The following is a 27,099-nucleotide window of genomic DNA, read 5'->3' as shown; positions in this document are numbered from 1 at the left end:
GGATTTGGGAATGGGGTATTCTTATTACTTGAAGTTTTTGGTTAGTTAAATTTGAAACTTTGAGGAATGATGATTACTTGTGCATATTTTTTTGTTTTTTGGTGAGGAAGTTTGGCCCTGAGCTAACATCTGCTGCTGATCTTCCTCTTTTTGCCTGAGAAAGATTGTCCCTGAGCTAACATCTGTGCCATTCCTCCTCCATTCCTTGCATGTGGGACGCTGCCACAGCATGGCTTGATGAGTGGTGTGCAGGTCTATGCCTGGATCCGAACCCATGAATCCTGTGCCGCCGAAGTGGAGCACACGAACCCAACCACTATGCCTGGTCCAGCCCTTACTTGTGCATTTTTTTTGTTTTTCCATGAGGAAGATTGGCTCTGAGCTAGCATTTGTTGCCAATCCTCCTCTTTTGTTTTTGCTGAGGAAAATTAGCCCTGAGCTAGCATCTGTGCCCATCTTCCTCCATTTTATATGTGGCACACCATCACACATGGCTTGATGAGCAGTGCATATGTCTGCACCCAGGATTCGAACCTGTGAACCCTGGGCTGCCGAAGCAGAGCTTGCGAACTTAACCACTCCACCACTGGGCCTGCCCCTACCTGTGCATTTTTGATAGTAAAAAAGGAGAGGGGAGAGAGGAGAGAGAGATTGAGAAAGACCTAACATTTAGCTGAGTATCATGAGGTTAAATTTCCAGAGGCTTCTGTTTGATACTCAGGCTTATCTTCCAACAGATCCAGCTTCCTTGTCATATTACAAAGCCATTGCTTTTTGGTTTGTTCTTATCCTGTTGCTTCAGTAGATCTTGATACCCTTTATTCTCTGTTTTTTAAAATAAAGAGTATATGGAAAAAAATGTGGATCTAGTCAGAAATGTGGAATATGACTGTGAAAAAAATCTTGGTGCCATACAGAACCTAGAGGGATACTTATAAGTGAATTTATTTGAATGTCATAAAGTTTTAATTTTCAATTCTATTTTTAGATATAGCAGGACCCAATCATTAAACAAAATGGCATCCTACACACATTAAATTCTTCCTACAAAGAAGTAGCAAGTCGATAAAATTTGAACTGGAATGAGATTGATCAGCCATTAGGTCATGAAAACTGAAAACATCTCAAAGGTCTAAAATAAATCCCTAAGACAAACGAACAAAAATAAATTAAGCTGTTGTTTTATCTCCTAGTACAAAGCATTCAGAATCCATGGACAACTGAAATAATTACTTTAAAAACTTTGAAGCTTAATGAAGGTAAAAGAACTGTGTATGAACCAGTGATGAACCAGTAGGAGTATTTCAGAATAATCTCTTGAGAACTCATTAGTGTTTAAAGAGGCTGAAATTCCTCTTAGTTTACAGAAATCAGGTGACAGAATTTGAAACAGCTTAACTGAGTCTAAAATATGTATTATCAAAGCTTTGATAGGATTGATTCTGCTTTTATAGAAATATATTAAAAAAGTTATATGTGTTTACTTGGACCCAAAGGAGCACTTGCTATCTAATTGATCTTATTTGCTGAAAGGATGACCCAGAGAAAGAGCTTTATGTTTCATGATTTCAAAATAATCTCACATATCACAAATATTTTCTATGTGGTATGTATCGTTACTGGTTAGTGCCCAAAGGATCACCATAGCGTATGCGAGTGTTTTGAGAAAGACTGCTATGAATTCATCTGTAGGATGGAGGTGGGAGTCCCTCAATGCCTGGGGTTAGAACCTTAGGTTGCAAGGGAAGAGAGGCTTCCTCTGGTGTATGTACATCAGCCGAGTCATTCTTGAATTGGGAGGGAGTGATATTTTGAAGTTCTGCAGATACACATTTGTAAACAACACACACGCTCACACACACACTTTTTTTTAGCTAATGCTTTCCTAGTATTTCTCCTTCCCTTAAATAATGTTGGACCATGGATTCCTTTGTTGCTTTCTGGAGGGAGAGAGAATTCTTTTCTCAGATATATGATTTTTGGTGAGAGCCAAGAATATTTCCAGACCTTCCAGCAGTCAGGATGCAAAGATGAAAACTGGGTTTTCCTGACAATTCTGGAAAGGCTAGTTGAGCTATTAATTAGGAGCTCTGGGTCCTTGAAAATAATGTCTATCTAAAGGGTTGTGTAAGAGGAATGCATGTGTTTTTCCTTCCTTAATGTTTCTGTATCATCTAAGGTTGCCATCAGAATTATGCAACATTAGTTTATGAAGCTGTATTGAAATAGCACGATGACTTTGTAAAAAAACCACCCCTGTCTTAACTTTATAAAATCATAGAGTCAGGAGAAACAACAGTGAAATTTTATTTTTTGAGCATGTCTGTTTTATTTTTAAGTTTTGTTATAATACATCTGCTAAAATTTCAAGTTTTATTAGTCTCTGCCTCGAGGCTTCTGCTGCATCTATTTTATCTTGGCTTAGATCCATCTACAGAAAACAAGGAAACTTTGCTTCGTTTTTTTCTTTTTGGAGGCAGAGAAATATTCAATATGTAATGTAAGTATAATGAAAGATGAAAATCAGTTACACATTTGTTCAGTGTGGTCATAAACCTGCTATGAAATGTTTGATGATTCAAATGTCTCAATGTTCTTTACAGTCAAGAAAATAATTATACAGATGCTCTTTTTTTTCTTTTCAATTTGTTGTTGGTTTTCCTCTACTTCTGATGCAATTTCCTTTAGTGCTTTCTGGCTTTTTGTAGGAAATTGCTTTAAGTGTTTTTATATGGGAATAAAATATCTTTTAAATAACATTTGTGGTCCAGTTTAAAAAGTAATGTATTCCCATAAGTTTGGAAAAACCAAAACTTTAGAGAATAAAATCATAGTTATACTCTCTCCACTAGCTAGAGATAATCCTTGTAGTATTTTACCCTCTAGTCTTTTTTATTCATATGTAAGATATAAATCTATGTATCATATACTTTTTTATTCATAGAACATATACAAATATGTATGAATATTACATCAGAGTTGAGTTTATATTGGTATATGTATATTTTTAATCCTTTCTTGTTCACTTAATGTCATATTACTGTGGTGGATTAAAATGGTCACAGATACTTTGCTACCCTTCCCACTGAGAGATACAGTCTGTTTTCCCTTCCCTTGAATTGGGGATTGGCCCTGGGACTTGTTTTGACCAATAAAATGGCAGAAGTGACACTCTAACTTATGGGGCTAGGCCTGAAGAGATCTGTAGCTTCCACTTTTGCTGGTTGGAACATTTCTTCTTGGATTCCAGTCCCCCTTCTCTGAGGGAGTCTAAGGAACCATACAGAGCAGCTCCCATGGAGGAGAACCCAGGGCTAGGGATGTGAGGGAGGCCACTTTTGCCCTTCCAGCTGCTCAGGATCCCAGTCACAGAGTGTGAGAAATATAACCCCTAGAGCTGTGAGAAATATAAACTGTTGTTGTAAGGCATTAAGTTTTGGGGTGGTGTTATATAGCAACCTAACTGAAATGATCATAAATATTTTCATGTCATTAAAAACTTTATAAACATAATTGTGATAGCTTCATAACATTGTACTATATATATATACACTATAGTTTACCATTTCCCTATGGTAGACATTTAAGGGATTCTTCTCTATCATAAATAATGCTATGAAATAATATTTTTATGCATATATCTGAGGAAGCAATTAAGATTATTTCCTTGAGTTGATCTCTGGAAAGGGAATTTTTGCCTCAAATAGTGTCAACCTATAGAAGACCATCATTGAAGATTTCTAAGTTGTTTTCCATAAACATTGGACAAATTGACATGGCCTTAGAGTGCTTCGAGTATATCTTTTGCTATTCCTTATTAGCACTGAAAGCAAGCATTTCAGAAACAAAACAAAATAAAGCCATAAAAAAATTGAAATATTTTGCTAGTTTGATAGGCAAAAATGATATTTTGTTTTAAATTATAATTCTTTCTTAGTGAGGTTAAACTGTTTAAATACTTAATAGCCCCTTTCAATTTAATCTTTACTGAATAATATATTAATATCATTTACCATTGAAATTGTAGTATTAACATTTTTCTCACGGATTTGTAAGAGCTCTTTGTTTTGAAGGATGTTAATTTTTTATGTTTCTGACAAATATTTTTAGGAGCTTATTGTTTGCCTTTTAATTTTGTTTGTTGTTTTTGATTTGTGTAAGTTTAAATGATTATTTACTCATATTTATCCACTTGGCATTTATATGACTTCCATTGCTTTTCAATTTAAATATTCCTTCTAGCACTGCATTTTAATCATTTAGGAAAATATTATTTATATTCCAAGTGGTTGGATATTTTAAAACTTCTGCTTTTTTTCTCTTTTTCTTCTTTTTTGTTTTTGTATTTCCTTTAGGAACTTGTTCTATATTATTTGTGCTTTGTGGGGTAAGTTGAAATTTTCTTTGTGGCCTAGTCATGATTCATTTTTGTAAACATTTGATTTATAGAAGCATTTTCCATTTCTGAGGTTACAAAGTTCAGCGTATATTAATGTAACCTTGTTATATAGTTCAATTCTTCCATGCCCTTATTCTTTTTTTATTGAATTGATTTGTCAGAGATTGATAGCGGTGTGTTAAAATATCTTATGATTGCATATCTGTCATTTCTACTTTCATTTATAGTAGTTTTTACTTTATATAATTTGATGTTATTTTATTTAATGCAAAAGATTTGTGACTTTGTCTCATTCATTCATTCATTTGACATTTGTCAAGAGCTAGAGATAAAAAGGTAAGTTGTGGTCACTCCTCTTGAAGAATGCACAGAGTAGTGGGTAAACACACCAGGAGACATGACGACAACACAGTAAGAGAGGGTTGCAGAGAGATAAGGGAGTTGGGGAGAAACCTGACCCAGCCTGGATGGAGGGAGGATAGCAGGGCATCATTTAGTCAAACACAGTGATCCTTTGCCTTGTTGAATGATTTTATCTTGAATTCATTTCATAATTGTGCAACTCTTACATTTCCATTCTTTTGTAAGCTCCATGTAACTGGATTTTCTTTTAAAACTCAATCTGAAAGTCTGACTTTTAGTAAAAGAAATACTGAATTAGTTTAACAAATATGTATTGAGTTCCTACTATGTGCCAGGTACTGGGCTAAGCCTGGGGATAAAATGGCAAAGACAATCAATGCTCAAAGAGCTTGCAGTTCACTGCAGGAGTGGCAAATGAATAAACTGACAAAGCACTAATGGAACCCACAGGAGGAGTTCCCAGTCTAGATATAGTCTTGAGCCCTGAAAGATAAGTTGGAGTTATCTATTAGGAGACGGAGAGATGGATGGGTGTTTCAGACAGAAAATTACATGTCCATAGGCCAAGAGCTGAGAGAGCATGATCCATTCTAGGAAATGTAAGTAATTGAGTATGGAAGAATGGCTGAGGCTGTGGGATGATGGGAGTGGTGGGAGTTATGAGAAAGGGAGCTAGAGAGACACACAGGGGCAGATCATGGTGGATCTCATGAGGTTTAACCTCATTCAGAATATTCTCAAGAGTCATTTTAAGTTGTTGAGTGATATGACTGGATCTGCCTTTGACTGATTCCTTTGGTCATCGCATGGGGAATGAATAGGATCTGGGTAGTGTGGAAGCAGAGGAACCAATTAGAGGTTGTTACAATATTTCAGTAGGAGAGAATGATAGAGTTCATTTAAAATGAAAAAAAATTGGACTGATTCTAAAGATACCAATAAAGTAGAATCATCAAGACTTTATGATTGATTGGATATAGATTAGGGAGACTGCATCAAGGCCAATACCAACCTCCCTTCACTACCTGCTCCCTATTCCCAAATTTGGGAAACTGGAGGGATGGTGGTGCCATTCATTGACATGAGAAGTACTGTAGGGGAACCTGATTTTGGAAATTTTGGAGAGGTTGAATTTGAGGCACTTGGTAGATATTTAAGTGGATTTGTCCAACAGGCAATTAGCTAGAGAGTCTGGAACACAGGATAGAGCTCTGAGCTCGTGCCATAGATCTGCCCAGTCAGTGACACAGAGGTTGGAGCTGAACTCTTGGAGGAGGAGGCAATCACCCAGGTACAGAGAGAGAAGAGAAAAAGGCCAGGAATTCTAAACCACTGGCGTCTTTGTCTTCTATCTTCTTACTTTATTTTATGCTTCCTTCCTGATTTGTTTTTTCATCTTTTTTTATACAGATATTTAATTTAAGATATTTTGGTTGCAGGGAATAGAAAAGCATTCAAATTACCTCATGTACAAGGGGGGTTATTATTGGAATGAGGAAAAGTGGGATTCTTAGCTACATAAACAGCCCTCTGGGAAAGGAAGGTACCATAGTACAGCAGGGCTGGAGGGAGATTGGACCGGGATTCTAGAGGTTTTACAGACCTAAGCAGTAGAAAATCTAGGATGGTTACTTGGATGCTACCATTAATGGGCCCAGCTACTGTCATGATCTCTGCATTTCCTTGTGTGTCTTCTTGCTTCTCTTCCTTCTGTTAATTGGCTTCTTCACTCTCTCTCTTCTGTATCTTCTCTTCTACCTAACAGCTCTGTTTACTACTAGTTTCTGCTACTGTGTAATTCAACTTAATTTTAATTTTTATTTGCTCAAAACCCCTTTCAAGGAAGCTTCTCCAATTTTAGTTACTGCTTCTAATTGCCTGAATATTTCTATAATTTCAAATTGCAATTCCAGATATCAAGAATCAGATCAATTCAGATTGTCCTCAGTAAAAGAGAGCTTTCGTCACTGGGATATCTCACAGGGCACCAGACATTCTCATATGGACTGGCTCTCAATTTCCAATAACTTGTAAAATCTGTTACTGCATGCTCAACCCTGTGTTCATGACTCCTTAGAGGACAGAGGAGAGAGACCATTAGGGCATGTGGAATCTCAGGGCATTTTACTGAAAACTTTTGGAAGATTAATGATATTATGGAAACAGGCTAAACCCAAACTTAAGCCTGACTAGGGAAAAATTCAAAAAGCTTTATATGTTACTCTATTTATGGCTGTTATATCTTATCTCATGTCCTCCTAATTATGCTCTCTGTCGTCTTCATAACAATTCACATTCCATAACAAACAGCTAGCTATTGTCAAAAGAGATAGGATGGGAGGACTCTGACTCTCATGCCTGCTTTGTCAGAGGCCTTAGATTTATTTTTTCTTCTCATCACATAAGCATAATTTCACCAATTTAGGCAGTTAAATTCATGATGTCACCACTATTCCATACTACCCAGGACCTACCATAACATATTACACCTTACATTATGTATTAAAGAGTTCAAATTGCTGAAAATTTTTTTTTCCTTTTTTTTTTATTGATGTTTTAATGGTTTCTAACATTGTGAAATTTTGGGTTGTACATTTTTGTTTGTCCATCACCATATATATGACTCTCTTCACCCCTTGTGCCCACCCCGCACCCCCACTGCCCCTGGTAACCACAGTCCACTTTTCTCTGTCCATGTGTTGGTTTATATTCCACATATGAGTGAGATCATACAGTGTTTGTCTTTCTCTTTCTGGCTTATTTCACTTAACATAATACGCTCCAGACCCATCCATGTTGTTGCAAATGGGACGATTTTGTCTTTTTTTTATGGCTGAGTAGTAGTCCATTGTATATCTATACCACATTTTCTTAATCCAGTCGTCAGTCGAGGGACACTTAGGTTGCTTCCACTTCTTGGCTATGGTGAATAATGCTGCAATGAACATAGGGGTGCATAAGCCTGTTTGGATTGTTGATTTCAGGTGCGTTGGATAGATTCCCAGTAGTGGGATGGCTGGATCATAGGGCATCTCTATTTTTAATTCTTTGAGGAATCTCCATACCGTTTTCCATAGAGGCTGCACCAATTTGCATTCCCACCAGCTGTGTATGAGGGTTCCTGTTTCTCCACATCCTCTCCAACATTTGTTGTTTTTTGTCTTGGTGATTATAGCCATTCTAACGGGCGTGAGGTGGTATCTTAGTGTTGTTTTGATTTGCATTTCCCTGATGATTAGTGATGTTGAGCATCTTTTCATGTGCCTATTGGCCATCTGTATATCTTCCTTGGAGAAGTGTCTGTTCATTTCCTCTGCCCATTTTTTGATCGGGTTGTTTGTTTTTTTGTTGTTCAATTGTGTGAGTTCTTTATATATTATGGAGATCAACCCCTTGTCAGATGTATGTTTTGCAAATATTCTCTCCCAGCTGGTTGGTTGTCTGTTCATCTTGATTCTGGTTTCATTTGTCTTATAAAAGCTCTTTAATCTGATAAAGTCCCACTTGTTTATTTTTTCTTTAGTTTCCCTAGTCTGGGTAGGCATGTCATCTGAGAAGATTCCTTTAAAACCAATGTCAAATAGTGTGTTGCCTATATTTTCTTCTATGGGTTTTATAGTTTCAGGTCTCACCTTCAGGTCTCTGATCCATTTTGAGTTAATTTTTGTGAATGGCGATAGCACATGGTCCACTTTCATTCTTTCGCATGTGGCTGTCCGGTTTTCCCAACACCATTTATTGAAGAGACTTTCCTTTCTCCATTGCATGTTCTTAGCACCTTTGTCGAAAATTAGCTGTCCGTATATGTGTGGTTTTATTTCTGGGCTTTCAATTCTGTTCCATTGATCTGTGTGTCTGTTTTTGTACCAGTACCATGCTGTTTTGATTACTATTGCTTTGTAGTATGTTTTGAAGTCAGGAATTGTGATGCCTCCTGCTTTGTTCTTTTTCTTTAGGATTTCTTTAGCTATTCGGGGTCTTTTGTTGCCCCATATAAATTTTAGTATTTTTTTCTATTTCTGTGAAGAATGTCATTGGGATTCTGATTGGGATTGCATTGAATCTGTAGATTGCTTTAGGTAATATAGACATTTTAACTATGTTTATTCTTCCAATCCACGTGCATGGGATATCTTTCCATTTCTTTATGTCATCTTGGATTTCTTTCAATAATGTCTTGTAGTTCTCATTGTATAGGTCCTTCACCTCCTTGGTAAGATTTATTCCTAGGTATTTTATTCTTTTGGATGCAATTGTAAATGGTATTATCTTTTTGAGCTCTCTTTCTGTTAGTTCATTATTAGCATATAGAAATGCAACTGATTTTTGTAGATTGATTTTGTACCCTGCAACTTTGCTGTAGTTGTTTATTGTTTCTAATAGTTTTCCAACAGATTCTTTAGGGTTTTCTATATATACAATCATGTCATCTGAAAATAGTGAGAGTTTCACTTCTTCGTTACCTATTTGGATTCCTTTTATTCCTTTTTCTTGCCTAATTGCTCTGGCCAAAACCTCCAGTACTATGTTGAACAGGAGTGGTGAGAGTGGGCAGCCCTGCCTCGTTCCTGTTCTCAGAGGAATGGCTTTCAGTCTTTCCCCGTTGAGTATGATGTTGGCTGTGGGTTTGTCATATATGGCCTTTATTATGTTGAGGTACTTTCCTTCTATTCCCATTTTATTGAGAGTTTTTATCATAAATGGATGTTGTATGTTGTCAAAAGCCTTCTCTGCATCTATTGAGATGACCATGTGGTTTTTATTCTTTGTTTTGTTGATGTGATGTATCACGTTGATTGATTTGCAGATGTTGAACCATCCCTGCGTCCCTGGTATAAATCCCACTTGATCATGATGTATGATCTTTTTAATGTATTGTTGTATTCGGTTTGCCAATATTTTGTTGAGGATTTTTGCATCAATGTTCATCAGCGATATTGGCCTGTAATTTTCTTTCTTTGTATTGTCTTTGTCTGGTTTTGGTATCAGGGTGATGTTGGCCTCATAGAATGATTTAGGAAGTGTTCCATCTTCTTCTATTTTTTGGAATAGTTTGTGAAGGATGGGTATTAAATCTTCTTTGAATGTTTGGTAAAATTCACTGGAGAAGCCATCTGGTCCTGGACTTTTATTTTTTGGGAGGTTTTTGATTACTATTTCAATCTCTTTACTTGTTATTGGTCTATTCAGATTCTCCATTTCTTCTTGGTTCAATTTTGGGAGGTTGTATAAGTCTAAGAATTTATCCATTTCTTCTAGATTGTCCAATTTGTTGACATATAGTTTCTCATAGTATTCTCTTATAATCCTCTGTATTTCCATGGTATCTGTTGTAATTTCTCCTCTTTCATTTCTAATTTTATTTACTTGAGCCTTTTCTCTTTTTTTCTTGGTAAGCCTGGCTAAGGGTTTGTCGATTTTGTTTATCTTCTCGAAGAACCAACTCTTTGTTTCATTAATCCTTTCTACTGTTTTTTTGGTCTCAATTTCATTTATTTCTGCTCTGATTTTTATTATTTCTCTCCTTCTGCTGGCTTTGGGCTTTGTTTGTTCTTCTTTTTCTAGTTCTGTTAGGTGTAATTTAAGGTTGCCTATTAGGACTTTTTCTTGTTTGTTCAGGTGGGCTTGTATCGCTATGAGTTTCCCTCTCAGGAACGCTTTTGCTGCATCCCATATGTTTGATATGGCATGTTATCATTTTCGTTTGTTTCCAGATAGTTTTTGATTTCTCCTTTAATTTCATCAATGATCCATTGGTTGTTCAGTAGCATGTTGTTTAATCTCCACATTTTTGTCACATTCCCAGTTTTTTTTTCCTGGTTCATTTCCAGTTTCATAGCCTTATGGTCTGAAAAGATGCTTGTTATGATTTCAATCTTCTTAAATTTATTGAGGCTTGCTTTGTTTCCCAACATATGGTCTATCCTAGAGAATGTTCCATGCGCGCTTGAGAAGAATGTGTAGTCAGCTGTTTTTGGATGGAGTGCTCTGTATATGTCTACTAGGTCCATCTCGTCCAGTTTTTCATTTAAGTCTAATATTTCTTTATTAACTTTTTGTCTGGATGATCTATCCATTGCTGTAAGTGGAGTGTTAAGATCCCCTTCTATTATTGTGTTGTTGTTGATTTCTCCTTTTAGGTTTGTTAATAGTTGCTTTATGTACATTGGTGCTCCTATGTTGGGTGCATATTTATTTATAAGTGATATGTCTTCTTGATGTAGTGTCCCTTTTATCATTATATATTTCCCTTCTTTGTCTTTCTTAACCTGTTTTATCTTGAAGTCTACTTTGTCTGATATGAGTATGGCAACACCTGCTTTCTTTTGTTTGCCATTAGCTTGGAGTATTGTCTTCCATCCTTTCACTCTGAGCCTGTGCTTGTCTTTAGTGCTAAGATGTGTTTCCTGAAGGCAGCATATTGTTGGGTCTTGCTTTTTAATCCATCCTGCCACTCTGTATCTTTTGATTGGAGAGTTCAATCCGTTTACATTTAGGGTAATTATTGATATATGAGGGCTTCATGTTGCTGTTTTGTCACTTATTTTCTGGTTCTTTTGCATTTCCTTTGTTTCTTGTCCCATTTGTTTTGGACTGCCAATTCAGTTTGGTTGTTCTGTCTTATGATTCTTCTAGTTTTCTCTTTGTTTATCATATGTGGTTTTGCTTTGATTATTTGTTTAGTGGTTACCTTGAGGTTTGGGCAAAAAATCTTGTGTATGAGATAGTCCATTATCTGATGGCCTCCTATTTCCTTATACTAAGTCAATTCAGTCACTTTCCTCTTCCCCTTCTAAGTTGCTCTTGTTATACCTTATTCTATCTTGTGTTGTGGCTGTGTGTTTACAGTGATGAGGTTAAATTTATTTTTGGTGAATTTCTTCCTTTGATCTTTGAGTTTAGTATTTAAGTGGTTGCTTACCTATTCTGGTAAAGATCTACTATTTCTCTGATTTTGTCTACCTACTTTTCTCCTTCCTCCAAGCTTTGTGTTCCCTTTCTCTTCTTTTTTTCAGGCCTGAGGGCCTTCTTGAGTATTTCTTGTAGTGGGGGTCTCGTGGCCATGAACTCCCTTAGCTTTTGTTTATCTGGGAGAGTTACTATTTCTGCATCATATTTGAAGGATATTTTTGCTGGATAGAGTATTCTTGGCTGAAAGTTTTTGTCTTTCAGTATTTTGAATATATCATTCCAGTCTCTTCTAGCCTGAAAAGTTTCTGTTGAGAAATCCGCTGAGAGCCTGATGATCAAACAGGGTCAAACTAAGTAATAGTCAAGAACCTCAAAATATTACAGAGGAAAAATGGAAAATCTAGTAAAGGGTTAAAGACACTGAGCTGGAAAAATAAAAGGAGTTCATCAGAGAAATTAAAGATGACACCAATAAATAGAAAGACATCCTGTGCTCATGGATTGGAAGACTTAATATTGTTAAAATGTCAGTATACCCAAAGTGATCTACAGATTCAATGCAATCCCTATTGAAATCCTAATGATGCTTTTTGTAGAAATAAAAAGTCCGTCATAAAGTTCATATGGAATCTCAAGGGTCCCCAGATAGCCAAAACAATCTTGAAAAACAAGAACAAAGTTGGAGATCTCACACTTCCTGACTTCAAAACTTATTGCAAATCTATGTAATCAAAACAGAAAACTTATTGCAAATCTATGTAATCAAAACAGTGTGGTCCTGGCATAAAGACAGACATATAGACCAATGGAGTAAAATAGAGAGCCCAGAAATAAACCCTTGGGTACATGGTGAGATGATTTTTGACGAGGATGCCAAAAGCATTCAATGGGGAAAGGATAGTATTTTTAACAAATGATATATGATCTGGCAATTCCACTTCTAGGTATATACACAAAGGAATTGAAAGCAGGGACTTGAAACGATGTTTGTACATCCATGTTCATAGCAGCATTATTTGCAATAGCCAAAATGTGAAAGCAACCCAAGTGTTCATCGATGGATAATGGATAACTAAATTGTGATGATATACATAAAATGGAATAGTATTCAACCTTAAAAAGGAAGGAAATTCTGACGCATGGATAAACCTTGAAGGCATTATGCTAAGTAAAATAAGCCAATCAAAAAAGGACAAATACAGTAATGATTTCATTTATATGAGACAATTAGAGAAGTCAAATTCATAGAGACAGAAAGTAGAGTGGTGGTTGCCAGCGGCTGGAGGGGAGGAATTGGAGGTTATTGTTTAATAGGTATAGAGTTTTAGTTTTCCGAGATGAAAAGAGTTCTGGAGATGGATGATAGTGATGGTTGCACAACAATGTGAAAATACTTAATGCCATTGAACTGTACGCTTAAAAATGGTAAAGTAAATTTTATATGCATTTTACCACAATTTAAAAAAAGTTATTAGACAAAGCTCAATGTCTTTTAGGCTTGGGTAAAAATGTTAGATCTATGGTTATGAAACAGAACAAGGAAGAGTGGGAAATTAAATTTTTTCTGCCGTTCTATATGGTTCACACAGAAGATCCATAGAGTATTAAACTTTCTATGATTAAAATTAGCCCTTTTCAACAAACAACAGACAGTAACATGATCAACTAAAAGGCAGATCACATGTTCTGCCAAGAGCTGCTCCTCACAGGATCTTTGGCAGGATATATCAACTTAGAAAGGGAGGATGTGTGTGTCAGGCATGGCACCATGATGGGAGTGCTATGGAGAGTGAGGTTTGTTTGGGGGCGGTGGCTGAAAGTTTAAAACATATTTTAAAACAAAACATGTTCAATCTGGATATGTTCAATCAGATAATTGAACATAGTAATAAGAAAAAGTCACTCTCACTCTCTTGGAGTCCACAGAGAGCCTTGGTTATATGTCCTGTTAGGATTTTTTTCCCTATTTCTCATCTTCATTTAATAAAAAGATCTTGGTGTACGCTTTTAACTTTTAAAAAATGTAATAATATATTTTGACCATTTTTCTATGTTAGAAAAAAAATCTTTAACATCATCATAATTGGTTTGTAGAATTCAGTATGATAGGGATATACCACAATTTATTTAATCAAGTTTCCATTTTTGGACCTCTAACTTCCCTAATCATTCACTGGTAGCATGATCTGCTATGTGTCTTAGAAAGATCATGCCAGTGGCTTGTGGTCAGATTTAACTCTGCCACTTCCTAACTCGGTTACCTTTGGGCAAATCACTTAACTTCACTCAGTTTCAATTTCCTTATTATAAAATAATAATAATCATAAAGCTAATATTTACTGAAAGTTTATCAAGCGCTTCAACATGCATTGTGTCATTTAAACTTCAAAGCACATGAAGTCCGTTCTGCTATCATTACCATGCTACAGATGGGGACAGTGAGCTTCAGTATCTTACCCAAGGTCATAGATGTGGTAAGTGGTAGAACTGGGATGATTCCTGCTACAGAGTTTCTGTGAAGACTAAATGGGAGAATGTATGCAAATATACTTTTACAACCGATTCTCTTTGTAAGCATTGACTCCTGCAATTCTCACTGGGGAAACAAAATAGTGACCTGAAGGTTTAGATAGTTTTTTTTTCTTTTTAGAATAAAAACTGTTTCTCAAGCACATTTCACATCACTGCAAACTTAAATACAGGCAATAGTTTCCTGTGGTTGACAGGATTAAATACAAACACCTCACTGGGAATTCGTAGTTCACCGCTGAATGACTCTGATGATTTGCCTTTCTAATTCAACTCACTCCCTACCCGTTCTTTCCATCCTAGCAGAAGTAGATTCCCTACACTTTTTTGAATGTACCAAGCTTTCCTTCATAGTCTTTGCACCTGTTTTTTCCTGTGTCTGGAATATTCTCTTCCCGTCTCCAACTATTGATATCCTTTAAAATTTTCTCAAGCATCAGGGTTGCAATGAAAGCATTTTTGATACCCGCAAATGAATATAAACTTCCAATTCTGTTGTTATACATTGACATTTACCTTACTCTGCCTTTTATTGTGAATGTTTGTGTCTTGATGTATAGGCTCCTAAAGGTCAGGTTTCATGTACCACCAATTTTGTGCTTGTTTTAGAGCCCAAGATTTAAAAATTGGAGGAACGTCAATGTGTAGGTATGTGTGTATATGTGTGCATCTGGAGTGCTGGGGAAGGGGATGGTTCATTGAGTTAATTTCTTTCAACCAATTCTTTGACTAATTATTAAACAATCTATCTTGTGACTGTTGGCCTAGGAATTTTATTTCTTCTCCCTAGAGAAATCAAAAGCAGAAAATGCTGTCACTTAGATGTAATTAAAATCTAGTCCAGTCCAGCCCATCCAACCAACCCAGCCCAACCAGGCAATCTGACTTGACTTTTCACTAATTATCTTACAATTTGTAACAATAGGGGCCTGGTAAGAGAGAAAACTTTTCCAAGTTTGCCTGCATCCTGTTGCAAATGAATAGGCACAGGATGAACTCATTAAATTAGCACCTCTTACAGTAGCAAGCATCCTAATCACTCACAGAGAACGCATAATGCTCCTTTCCTCTTTGGCTCAGGGAACCCCCCACCCCCCGCCCCTACACATTGACCTTTCTTTCTTTTACCTACTTGTCTCAGCAATATCTTCTTCAGGGAAAATTTCTTTCTGAATTTTGATAATGTGACATCTCTTTTAAGGCCTGAGGAGATTATTGTAAAACAGTTTTGTAACTCTTAGATGGGAAAAGATAGAGAAAAATAGGTAAAGGAAGAAAAAAATTTTCCAAAGTGCACAGAATCAGTGTAGGAAACAACACCATTAAGTAAAATTTTTTAGTCTTGGCTACCTCTTACCCTTGTGGATTTTTTAAAATACATTTGGTATATACATATATTAAAAATCATTTGTTGTTTACCTGAAATTCAAGTTTGACTGGGAATTCTGTATTTTTTTTTTTTTAATTTTTTGTTTATTGCAGTAACATTGGTTTATAACATTGTAAAAATTTCAGGTGTACATCATTGTACTTCTATTTCTGCATAGATTACATCATGTTCACCACCAAAATACTAATTACAACCCATCACCACACACATGTGCCGAATTATCCCTTTCACCCTCCTCCCTCCCCCCTTCCCCTCTGGTAACCACCAATCCAATCTCTGTCCCTATGTGTTTGTTTATTGTTGTTATTATCTACTACTTAATGAAGGAAATCATACGGTATTTGACCTTCTCCCTCTGACTTATTTCACTTTGCATTATACCCTCAATGTCCATCCATGATGTCACAAATGGCTGGATTTCATCGTTTCTTATGGCTGAGTAGTATTCCATTGTGTATATATACCACAGCTTCTTTATCCATTCGTCCCTTGATGGGCACTTAGGTTGCTTCCAAGTCTTGGCTATTGTGAATAACGCTGCAATGAACACATGGGTGCATGTACCTTTACAAATTGGTGTTTTTGGGAATTCTGTATTTTATCTGCAACCCTATGCCTGAGTGTCCTCACAACATGGCAGAGTGTGATCTGAGAGGGGAGAGAGTGCACCCAAGACATAATGGTATGTCACTACATACCGTTACTTCCCCCATATTCCATTCATTAGAAATGAGTTATTAAGTGCAACCCACACATAGGAGAGGGGAATTAAATTCTTTCTCATGAGAGGAGGAATATCAAAGGATTTGTGGATGTATATTTAAGAGCACAGCAGTGGGTGAGCACATCGGAGGGAATGTAAGCACAGTGCTGCAGTGCACTGGACACAGTGACTGACTCACTGGTGAGCACATGACCTAAATTCTACCACATCAGAGTATTTCCCTGGGAGAGACATTGAAAAGGAGAAGTTGTCTTTCAATTCGTTCGGTTAACTTGGATAGTAGAAGTCTGAGCTGCTGTTGGCCATTTTCTCTCAGTGTAAGGAGAAAGCACATCTATGGTTTGAAAGAGAACAAGGCCAATACACGAAGGCAAACACAGTGTCAAGGTAGGAAAAAAGAGCAAGACCTCGGTCAATATCATTTGAGTCCCTGGGCTTTGGAGTTATATGTGTTGATGAAGTCCCTTTCGGCAAAAGTCAGATTGAGTGGGTTTCTGTCAAGAAAGTTGACCAGTATAGATACACTCTCTGCCAAAGAAGTTTATAGATCCAATGAGAGAACAGATATACAATTGTGGTTTGATAGGCTTTCAACAGCAAGGGCTGTAAGATATATATAAACAAAGTATCATAGCAATGCAGAGGGTGGACACACCAATGCAAACTGCGGGAGACAAGGAGGGCTTCGTGGAGCAGTAGTATTTGATTTGGCTGTTAGAAGGTCAGTGGAATTTCAAGAGAGGAACATGACTAGATAACTCCAAGTGGAAGAAATAGAAAAGCCATGAAGATATGACAATTATTACTCCATGTTTGAGTAATGGCAAATTGTTTCATGGTGCCTGTAGCATAGGGGAGTAGGGTCACAAGAGGAAAGAGGTAGCAGGAGCTGAAAAAGACAGGGCAGATCAGGACCTACTGTGCTAAGCTTTTAGATATTATCTTATAAGTGGTAGGGGTCTTTCAAACGTTTTAAGGAGGGGCATAAAATGATTAGAAATATGTTTGAGAAAGCTAACTCTGGTGGCTGTGAAGATGATTTGAGGGGTAAGGAATGGAGGCTGTGAGATCTGATAGGAAGCTTCTGGAGTAGTCTAAACAGAAAGTTTCTGTTGTCATTTAGGCTTATAGTCATTATAGATATTTCTAATATGCTTTATTGTAAATTTTTAATCAAGTAATTTGCACCAATTTGGAAATAAATCTGAATAGCCCTATTAGATTCTTAGGATTCTCAGTAGGGTTGCAAGAAGCTTATTTCTGAGTTACAACTTTTGCTTTTTGGTGAGGTTAGTAAAGTGAGATCTCTACTCATAGTTGTTTTTACCAGAGTTACAATGAATGGCGTGTAAATTATACATATATAAACCTATGCAGGAAGAGCCAAGGAAATGAAAAGGACACTTGGGGAAATATAAACTAAAAATGGAGAATTTTTGACATACTAAAATCCCCCTATTTTGGCAGATAAATCTACCTACTGAATCTTCATGTAAAATAAACAAGAATCACTTTAAACACATTTCTTCTGTGTCAATAAATAACTCACACATCACTGGCAAAAATGTACATACATATCCTTTCTGATAGAAAAATGCAAAATACACGGATACCATTTTTAAAGGGCCGTCTTGAGAGAAAAAGAGAAATAATATAATATTAATGATGTTTAGATTTCTGGAAAAAGAATGGAATAAATTTTTTTTTTTTTGTGAGGAAGATCAGTCCTGAGCTAACATCCATTGCCAATCCTCCTCCTTTTTTTTCCCCCCCCCCAAAGCCCCCGTAGATAGTTGTATGTCATAGCTGCACATCTTTCTAGTTGCTGTATGTGGGACGCGGCCTCAGCATGGCCGGAGAAGCAGTGCGTCGGTGCGCGCCCGGGATCCGAACCTGGGCCGCCAGTGGCAGAACGTGCGCACTTAACCGCTAAGCCAAGGGGCCAGCCCCTGGAATAAATTTTTAAAAGAATAAATATGATTTCACTTGGGAAAATGAGAAATTACCGATGTCTTGCTCAACCAGCGGAAACTGAATACCATTAATACTGCTTTTCTAAGAGAGCAATGTATCAGAAATCAGCTGGCTAACAATCCTAGGAGGATCACATTTGGCCAAGCATTGATAAAGGTCTTAAATATTAAAATAAAAACTAAATGATCACTTTTTTAAACTACAAAATCCCACCTATATTGTTTACAGTTTTGCAACTTGATTAACAAAATAATCATTTGGTTAGTATTCAAATCAAAGCTTTTAATTATATATATTATATATAGATATATATATTTTTATTGAGGTTACATAGATATATAGCATTATATACATTTCAGGTGTATGTATTATATTTTGACATCAGTGTAGACTACATCTTGTTCACCACCAAAAGCAGGGGAGGGCCAAAGGGGTAAAGGGGCACATTTGTATGGTAAATATGTATATATTTGTAGGATATATATTCCATTAAAAAAACTGGGCATAAAATAGTTACCGTTGATGTTAATAGCAAATTGTGGTCTGTAAAAGTGAATCCTAAATAAAGTTTTATCCTAGAAACCACAGAAAAAAATGGGGAAATTTAATGTTTTAAGATAAGACATAAAATGATATTTTGAATTCAGAAAATGAGCATTCATATCCACTGGGATTTTCATTCAACACTTCTTAACAACCTTTGCCCTAATTTTTGTTCACCTGGATAACTAAATTTAATTGATACTTTTAATTAAATATTGAGTATATTATAAAAATAATATTCAAGATTTTCATGGTCACTTACAAAAAGTTTTGTACCTTGTAAAACAGATAATTAATGACAAAAAGTAGAGGAGAGTAAATACTTATTATTTTACCATTGATAATATGATATTACATTAGAATGCAGAGCATGATGAATCAGATCATGTTTTATTAAAAATATTGTGGAGGGGCCGGCCCGGTGGCGCAAGCGGTTGGGTGCGCGCGCTCCGCTGCGGCGGCCCGGGGTTCGCTGGTTCGGATCCCGGGCGCGCACCGACGCACTGCTTGGCAGGCCATGCTGTGGCGGTGTCCCATATAAAGTGGAGGAGGATGGGCACGGATGTTGGCCCGGGGCCGTCTTCCTCAGCAGAAGAAGAGGAGGATTGGCGGATGTTAGCACAGGGCTGATCTCCTCACAAAAAAAAAAAAATATTGTGGAGTCTTCACATTTAAATAGTTTAGAGATGGCAAATAGCTAGCATACTCTTTCCAAAACTTCTCTTACTTCTAACTGTGACAGACATCACAAATTAATCATAGCACTCTGTTCACTGGGCCTGTGCTAAGCCTCATATTTTTTCCCGGTATTCAAGGCATCATTACCAATCAACTGGACTTGGCATTTGAGACGAAACTTCTTTGCCATCCCTGAGATAAATAATCCTTTTCTGGAAAAGGGAATTGAAAGTCAGAGGGATTATATGACTTGACCCAATCGCATCACAACTCTGTGACTGCATCTCAGATTGGCTACCTGTCAGTCTACTGAGTCCTTTCTACTCCAGTTTACATTATTTTACTGTATTTGATTCTTAAGAGAGTTGAGTATAGAATTCTACATATAGTATTCATTCAAGAAATATTTTTGAATGCTAGCTTCAATACTAAGCATAAAGACATTTTTTTAGAAACTAAATGAAACAATCATTAATGTAGAAAACATTAGATGATATTTCTCTTATACACTTCTGGCTGAGTGCAGATTCTGAGATGCTGCTGCTTAAGAAAAAAGGAACGCTTTAGTGATGGAGAGAGTGCTTACTTTTTACTTTTAGAGAAAATGAAGCTGTGCAAATCTAGGAAGGTTTTCGGTGAAGGCAAGAATGTACAAAATAGGAAGCCGAGATAATAAAATTTTAAGTTGTTTATTCAACTGTGTGCCTATGAAAAAAGGTAGGTAATAGCTTCTCTTGAATAGAAATATAATGGGAGGAAGAAAACAGCTTGGGAAAAAAGCTATAAAGTTACAGTATAGATCAATATTTGTTGAATAAAGGAAGCATTGATGAGGGGATGCAAAGTAGGTGAGTGATCATGATGGGATGGGATTAGTTAGAGAAATCTGTGCTATGGAGTAGAATTTTAGTCCTAAAGTGATTGTATTTTCAGGGAGCCAACAACGTAGTATATTGAGTGCTCGTTGAAGCTTACACTGATGCATTTTAATGTCTGAGAAGCCAGCCTTTCTCTTGCCTAATTGCCTTGGTGAGAACCTTCACTATAATATTGAATAGCAGTAGTAAGAATGGACATCCTTTTCTTGTTCCTGATATTAGGGGGAAAGCATCTAGTTTTTCAACATTAAGTATGATGTTACCTGTGGGCTTTTCATAGACGTCTTTTATCAGGTTGAGAAAGTTTCCTTCTATTCCTAGTTTTTTTTTAACGTTTTCATTATGAATGGGTGCTGGCTTTTTTTCAAGCACTTTTTCTGCATCTAGTGAGATGATTATGTGATTTCTGGTCTCTTATTAGTCTATTAATGTGATGTATTACATTAGTTAATTTTCAGATCCTCGGGATAACCTTGCATCCCTGGGATAAGTCCCACTTGGTCATGGTGTATAATTCTTTTTATTTGTTGCTGGATTTTGTTTGCTAGTATTTTGCTGAGGGCTTTTGCCTTCATATTCATAGTTTTCTTTTCTTGAGATGTTTTTGTCTGGTTTTGGTATCAGGGCAATCCTGGCCTCCTGAAATGAGTTGAGAAGTGTTTCCTCCTCTTCTCTTTTTGGAATAGTTTGTGAAGAACTGATGTTAATTCTTTTTTAAATATTTGATAGAGTGTCCTCCCAATTGCCTTTCACTACTACCTTCACTGTTCTTGAGAGCTTCCTTAGGCTTGAACTTCTCCATGTTCTGTTGCAAATCAAGTCAGTTCCTTTGGGAAAAGAATAAAAGATATTTATTTTATAGCTTTTTTCTTCCCCTAGGCAAAATCTCAGAACTAGGGCTCTGGAGCTGTGACACTCCCACTCTAGGAGCTGAGTAGTTGGTGGAGGGGTTGGGCGAGCAGCTTGAGGTCCTCTCAGTTTGCCTCTCCTGGCATGGAACTACTGCCTCCTGAGCTGGGCAAGGTGGTCAGTGACCCAGTATTCTCAGAGTGCTGCGCCCAAGATACAGCCTCTGTTCTATGAGTGGGGGCTGGGCAGAAGAAGGGAGCCCCCAATTCTCAACCACACTTACTTGGGACTTAGTCTCAGCAACAGGTAGCTGGGGGAAGGATGAGAAATGCTGATATCCTGTTCCTCCTGGGTGAAAAGCCCTCCAACTGGGAGTTGGCGGGAAAAAGAGCTCCTAAAATATTTCAAACATGCAGAAATATAGAGAGGGAATTAACATGTATTATCATTTTGCGATTTTGGCTTCAGAATTATTTTTCATAAAGAAAATGTCACACATAAAGTTGAAGCTTTCTTTGCATTTATAGAGGGTATATTTAAAATATTCATGAAACCAAGAGGGAGAGCAACATAATATCAAAGATTTTCTAGCATCTGAGCTTTCTTTAGCATTAGCCACAAACGAGTCTAGTTTTTAAGTCTATCAACAACATAAACAATTAGAACCATCCCAGTTGATGTAGCTAACATGTTGAATTCAGGATGGCCATTACACTCACCTATATCAATAATATGTTCGTCTCTATCTAAAATCATGTTCCTTCTCCTTTGGTTCATCCACACCCAGACTCTGTCCGCTGAGAGAGACCAATGCACAACTCACCAAGGCTCTGAGTACTATCTTGGTAAGAGGTGCTTCTGCATCTTTGAAAAACACCAGAATGATGGTTCTCTGTAGGCATGGTATACTTATAGGAAATGCTGCGGTTGAAATGGCTTCCCTGATTTCAATGGGATATGCAATTTTAGGGTGGCAGAAGCCAAGCATGTAATAGCACTTAAATTGCTGGTGTGGTTATCAAAACAGGCATCAAGCAGGAATGGTAACTAGAATGTTCTGACCTGCAGCTATCTGTGTGATTAACTGATCCTAAGGATCAAAGAATTAGGCCTCCTACGTAGGTCCTATTAAATCTTTATAACAGAAAAAGCTCTTGCTCTGGTGTATAGAAGCCTTACTTGGGAAACAATGATAGAAACTCTTGGCTTCTAAGCCAATTTTCAGAGTTAAGTCAATTCACACACATAGAGCCCCTGAATAAAGTGTTGGCACTGTACCTTGAACAAGGATCTTATAATAATAACAGAAGTTTGTTTGTAGCCTTCCACAAAGAGATCCAGGTCTATTTACTAGGAAAACAGTTTGCTGGGAAAAGAAAAATGTCCAGATCTTTCAGGGGTTATTGGACTGAGCAAATCCCCCAGGAAACCAGAATTTTATGGATTGTGTCTCGTGGATCAGGTAACATGGAATCTCCTCAAGATGTGCCTAGTGTAAACTCAAATTCACCTTGTGGTTATGTTCTCAGCTTGTGAGTGTATAGCTGGAATATACACTGGCTTAATCTCCACATTTGTCTCCAGTACTCATGGATTAAGGGGTATTTTTTTTTCTTTAAGTAAATTTTTATTGGAAATGCATCTTTTTTTTTTCTTCTCCCCAAAGCCCCAGTACATAGTTGTATATCCTAGTTGTATGTCTTTCTAGTTCTTCTATGTGGGCCGCCGCCTCAGCATGGCTTGATGAGAGGTGAGTAGGTCCACACCCAGGATCTGAACTGGCAAACCCCGGGCCACCAAAGCAGAATGGGTGAACTTAACCGCTATGTCACCGGGCCGGCGATTAAGGGCTATTTTTGTAGAAAGTGTTAAGTGGAAGTCTCTGGAGCTGCCTACATCCCAAAATAGTAAACCACAAGCAATGCTCTGATCTTGGGAGAATTTTAGATATAAGTACTATTCTCAAAGAATTGAAAAATGACTCTTATTACATCTCCATTTTTGGCTTGTTCATGGTGGGTCTTGGAGGATAATAGTGGATTATCATAACCTTAATCAAGTGAATCCAATGGCAGTTGCTATCCTAGAGGTAATCTTTTTACTTGAAGAAATCAGCATTTGATTCTTGGCACTTGGTACTAAGCAAACAATCTCACAAATGGCGTTCTACATCCCAAAGAGAGAACACCAAAAATTTTTTTATTTTTCTCTTGGAAGAGAAAGCAGGATACCTCCATCAACTTGTCTCAGGGATTACATTAATGCCATGCCTCTGTGCCACAATTTAGTTCTTGGGAACTTGATAATCTCGCCTTTCCAGCAGGCTCACTTCATTGATGCTATCACATTTACAGTATCTTAAGAACAGGAAGTAGCAAGTTCTATAATTGTTTTGTTAAGACATACTCATGCCAGAACCTAGAGATAATTCCCACTAAATTGGTTGCACTGCCCCATCGTGAAATTTCTGGAGGTTCATTGGTCTGGGCATGTTGGGATTTGCCGTCCAATGTAAAAGACAAATTGTTGCCCCATACATCTCAGCCACTAAAAAAAGAGGCACAATGGTTGGAGGGCCTCTTTAGATTTTGAAGACTATATATATATTTGGCTGTGCTACTCTGATCCATTTACTTGATGACCTAAAAAGCCGCCAGCTTTGAGTAGGAGCCAGAGCTAGAAAAGTTACTCCAGGTTATCCAAGGATGCCTTCCAAACATATTTGCTCTTATGAGTTAGTAGACTCAATGGTGCTAAAAGTGTCCATGGAAGATTAGGATACTGAATGGAGCCAGTTGCCAGCCCTAATACACAGTATTATAGTAGAGGTCATTAGGGTTTGGATAATTACTTTGGTAAGTAAGTATTTTCCATTTGAAAAGCTGCTCTTGGCTTACTATTGGCCCATTCAGATGATAAGACCCTAAATTTGGGACATCAGTTGATCATATGGTTCATTCAGCCCATCATGGATTAAGTGTTACCTGATCCAGAATGCTATAAAAACAAGCACTTCTAACCTAAGTTCATCCTCAGGCAAATGTAGTAATGTACAGTACTATACCAGAGTAGAGAAAGTCTTCACTGTACAAATTGCAGGAGCAGGTGGTTTACTTTCCAGCACTGCTGCACTGCCAACTCTTCTTTAACCCAAAGACTGTTCCTTATGAGGAGTTCCCTTAAAGTGATTGAATGACGAAGAAATAAATAAAGCCTGGTTTGCAGATGGCTCTGTATAATATGCTGGTTATTAGCTAGAAGTAAACTATAACCTTACTGTCTCACCTATGGCTAATTTTAAAATGAAGTGTAGAAAGGAAACATCCTCAGTGGGCAAAAATTTGACTGGTACCTTTCATTGTTCACTTTGCTTGGAAGGAGAGATGGCCAAAAGTAAGGATCTGCATTGATTCATGGGCAATAGCTAATGATTTGTCATGATGGTCAGTCTTAGAAGATGCAAGATTGGAGAATTATTGACAAAGAAGTTGGGCAAGAGGTATGTAGTTGGAGTTCTTGGAATGGGCTTAGGGTGTGAAAAAGTCTGTGACCCTGTGACTTCTCATCCACATCACCCACTAAGGAGAATAAGATGTCTTGCTCTTTAGATGTGGGTTCACTTTTTCCATTTTAGTGCTTGCTCAATATGCTATTGAACAAAGGGCTGTGGTGGCAAAAGTGTGGAGATTATACATAAATATGCCAATATGGACTATGCCTCACCAAGGCTTATCAGGTTGCTGGTTGTCCAATTTGTTAAGAAACATTCAGCTCTGAGCTTCCAATATGGTATTATATGCCACGATATGTTGATTATCCTGGATTCTTTACATAATCGAGGGGGGGAAGTTTGTCCTTACTGTTACAGACATGTATTTTGAACTTGAATTTACTTTCACTGCCTACCATCTTCTGTCTGCATCAACATGGGTAGACATACTAAATCAGGATATCCCACAAAACACTATTTTGATCAAGAAACTCATTTTACGACAAAGAAATAAAGGAAAAGGCTAATACTCATGGCATTCACTAATTTTACCATATATTCCATCAGACAATTAGCTAATTATGGAAACAGTTGAGAAACTGGGTACTCGGACCTAGCAATGGATATGTATGGCTCTTTCTTTTATAGCTAGTATATATATATGGATTTAGGAAAAGGGTTAGAAATGGGAGTGATACATCACATTATTGTACATAATGATCCACTTGCACAGTTTTTAATGTACCCTCCCTGCAGCTCTGGGTTCTGCTGGCTTAAGATTTTAGAACCTAAGAAATTAATGCTTCCAACATCTTATATGTCAATGATTTCATTGAATTGGAAGCTGACTCTGCTCTGTGACCATTTGGGGTTTGAATGCCATTGGAAGAATAGTCAAAACAGAATCTTACACTGTTGGCAGGGGTAACTGATTAGAATTATTATGGGGAAGTAGAATTTCTAATGCACAGTGGGGAAAAGGATGAGAAATGAAGCAACCCAGAGGGTTCTCTGGGATGGTTCCTAGTACTATTAGGACCAATGGTAAAAGTTGCCATAGTCAACTCCATATGGGTAGAGCAATAAACAACTCAGAAGCCTTCAAAATGAAGTTGATTGATCCCATCATGTCTAGCTGAGGTGCTGCTAAGGGTAAAAAAAGGATGAAATAGATGATGGAAGGAAAAACTCATAAATGCTAAATATAGCCTCATGACTAATTGCAGAAACAAGGACTATAGACTGTATATTACAATTTTTTGAGGGATTATATGCATGTATTTACACACGTTTTTAGTTTTTGCTTCCTTTTCAACATCATAACTAGTTGCTATCATTATAATTTAATCATAGGTTTAAGAATATAAAAATGCATAACCATAGACCTAGTGGAGGAAAGATATTACCCTGAGATCCTGGAACTGAAACTGGATACAAGTCCAATGAAACTTTGAAGAGATGTGATTGGCCTTTGTGTTTGTATGAAGAATGATTTCAGTATGTTAGCTGAGAGCATTATTATTGTTTGAAGTTTAGTATTAAAGAAGAGGGTATTTTGGGCAGCCTAGAAGCATGGAATGTAGTGAATATTTGTCGTTTTATTTTTCCTTCTTAGTATCTTTGAACATTGTAAGAGTACACTTTTGTTGTGTAACAAATCACCTCAAGAGTTAATGGCTTAAAATGACAACTGTTTATTTGCTCACAATTTTGTAGGTTGGAAATTTGGATTGGGCTCAGCTGAGATGGCTCATCTCTGTTCCACACTGTATCTGTTGGACTCACTCATGTATCTGAGGTCAGCTGGATGGCCTTATTCACCACCTGGAATTTGGGTGGCTGTCAGCAGGAGCAATGGAGGTAACTCGTCTCTGTTTCACTTACCATCTAGCAGGCTGCCCTAGGGTTATTCACATGGCAGTGGCTGCAGGGTTTCCAAAATCAGCAAGAGAGGGCAGCTATAATGCATGAACACCTTTCAAGCCTCTGCTTGCACCATATTTGCTAATGTTGTCTAGAGCAAATCACATGGCTAATCCTAGATTTGAGGGCTAGAGAAATAGACTCTACTCCTTGATTGTAGGAGCTTTAAAGTCACATTACAAAATAATGGTAAGGATCTGCAGCCATTTTTGCTATCTATCACAAACACCCTCCTGTGCCTGTGGAATTTACCTATTCTCAATTCAGAAGGCAGGTGCTTTCTACCCTTCCGTGTACTGTCACCTGGGGCCTGGCTGTGCCAATCAAGTGCGCCCTGAGCTGACTTTCAATTAGACTTGCAGTCAGCGGCCCAAAGAACCAGTACCGTGTTAAATCCATTCTGAAAGCTGGAGGCGTCTTCAACCAGTTTCCAGAAGCAGCAGTGGC

At 37.3% G+C, this 27,099-nt stretch overlaps 1 protein-coding gene across 1 annotated transcript in view; it reads left to right on the top strand.

Annotated features, from left to right (window-relative positions):
• METTL4 (methyltransferase 4, N6-adenosine) overlaps positions 1 to 27,099 on the top strand; it is a 315,176-nt gene that overhangs the window by 236,524 nt on the left and 51,553 nt on the right. Inside the window, exon 9 of the transcript XR_009222413.1 lies at positions 26,446 to 26,589. The gene's annotated coding sequence lies outside the window, so the exon portion shown is untranslated. The remainder of the gene's footprint in view (positions 1 to 26,445; positions 26,590 to 27,099) is intronic.

The sequence above is a fragment of the Diceros bicornis genome, chromosome 16 (assembly GCF_020826845.1).
Source record: "Diceros bicornis minor isolate mBicDic1 chromosome 16, mDicBic1.mat.cur, whole genome shotgun sequence".
Lineage (NCBI taxonomy): Eukaryota > Metazoa > Chordata > Mammalia > Perissodactyla > Rhinocerotidae > Diceros > Diceros bicornis.
Note: the sequence above shows the minus strand (reverse complement) of the source record. Positions and strands in the feature narration are given on the sequence as shown.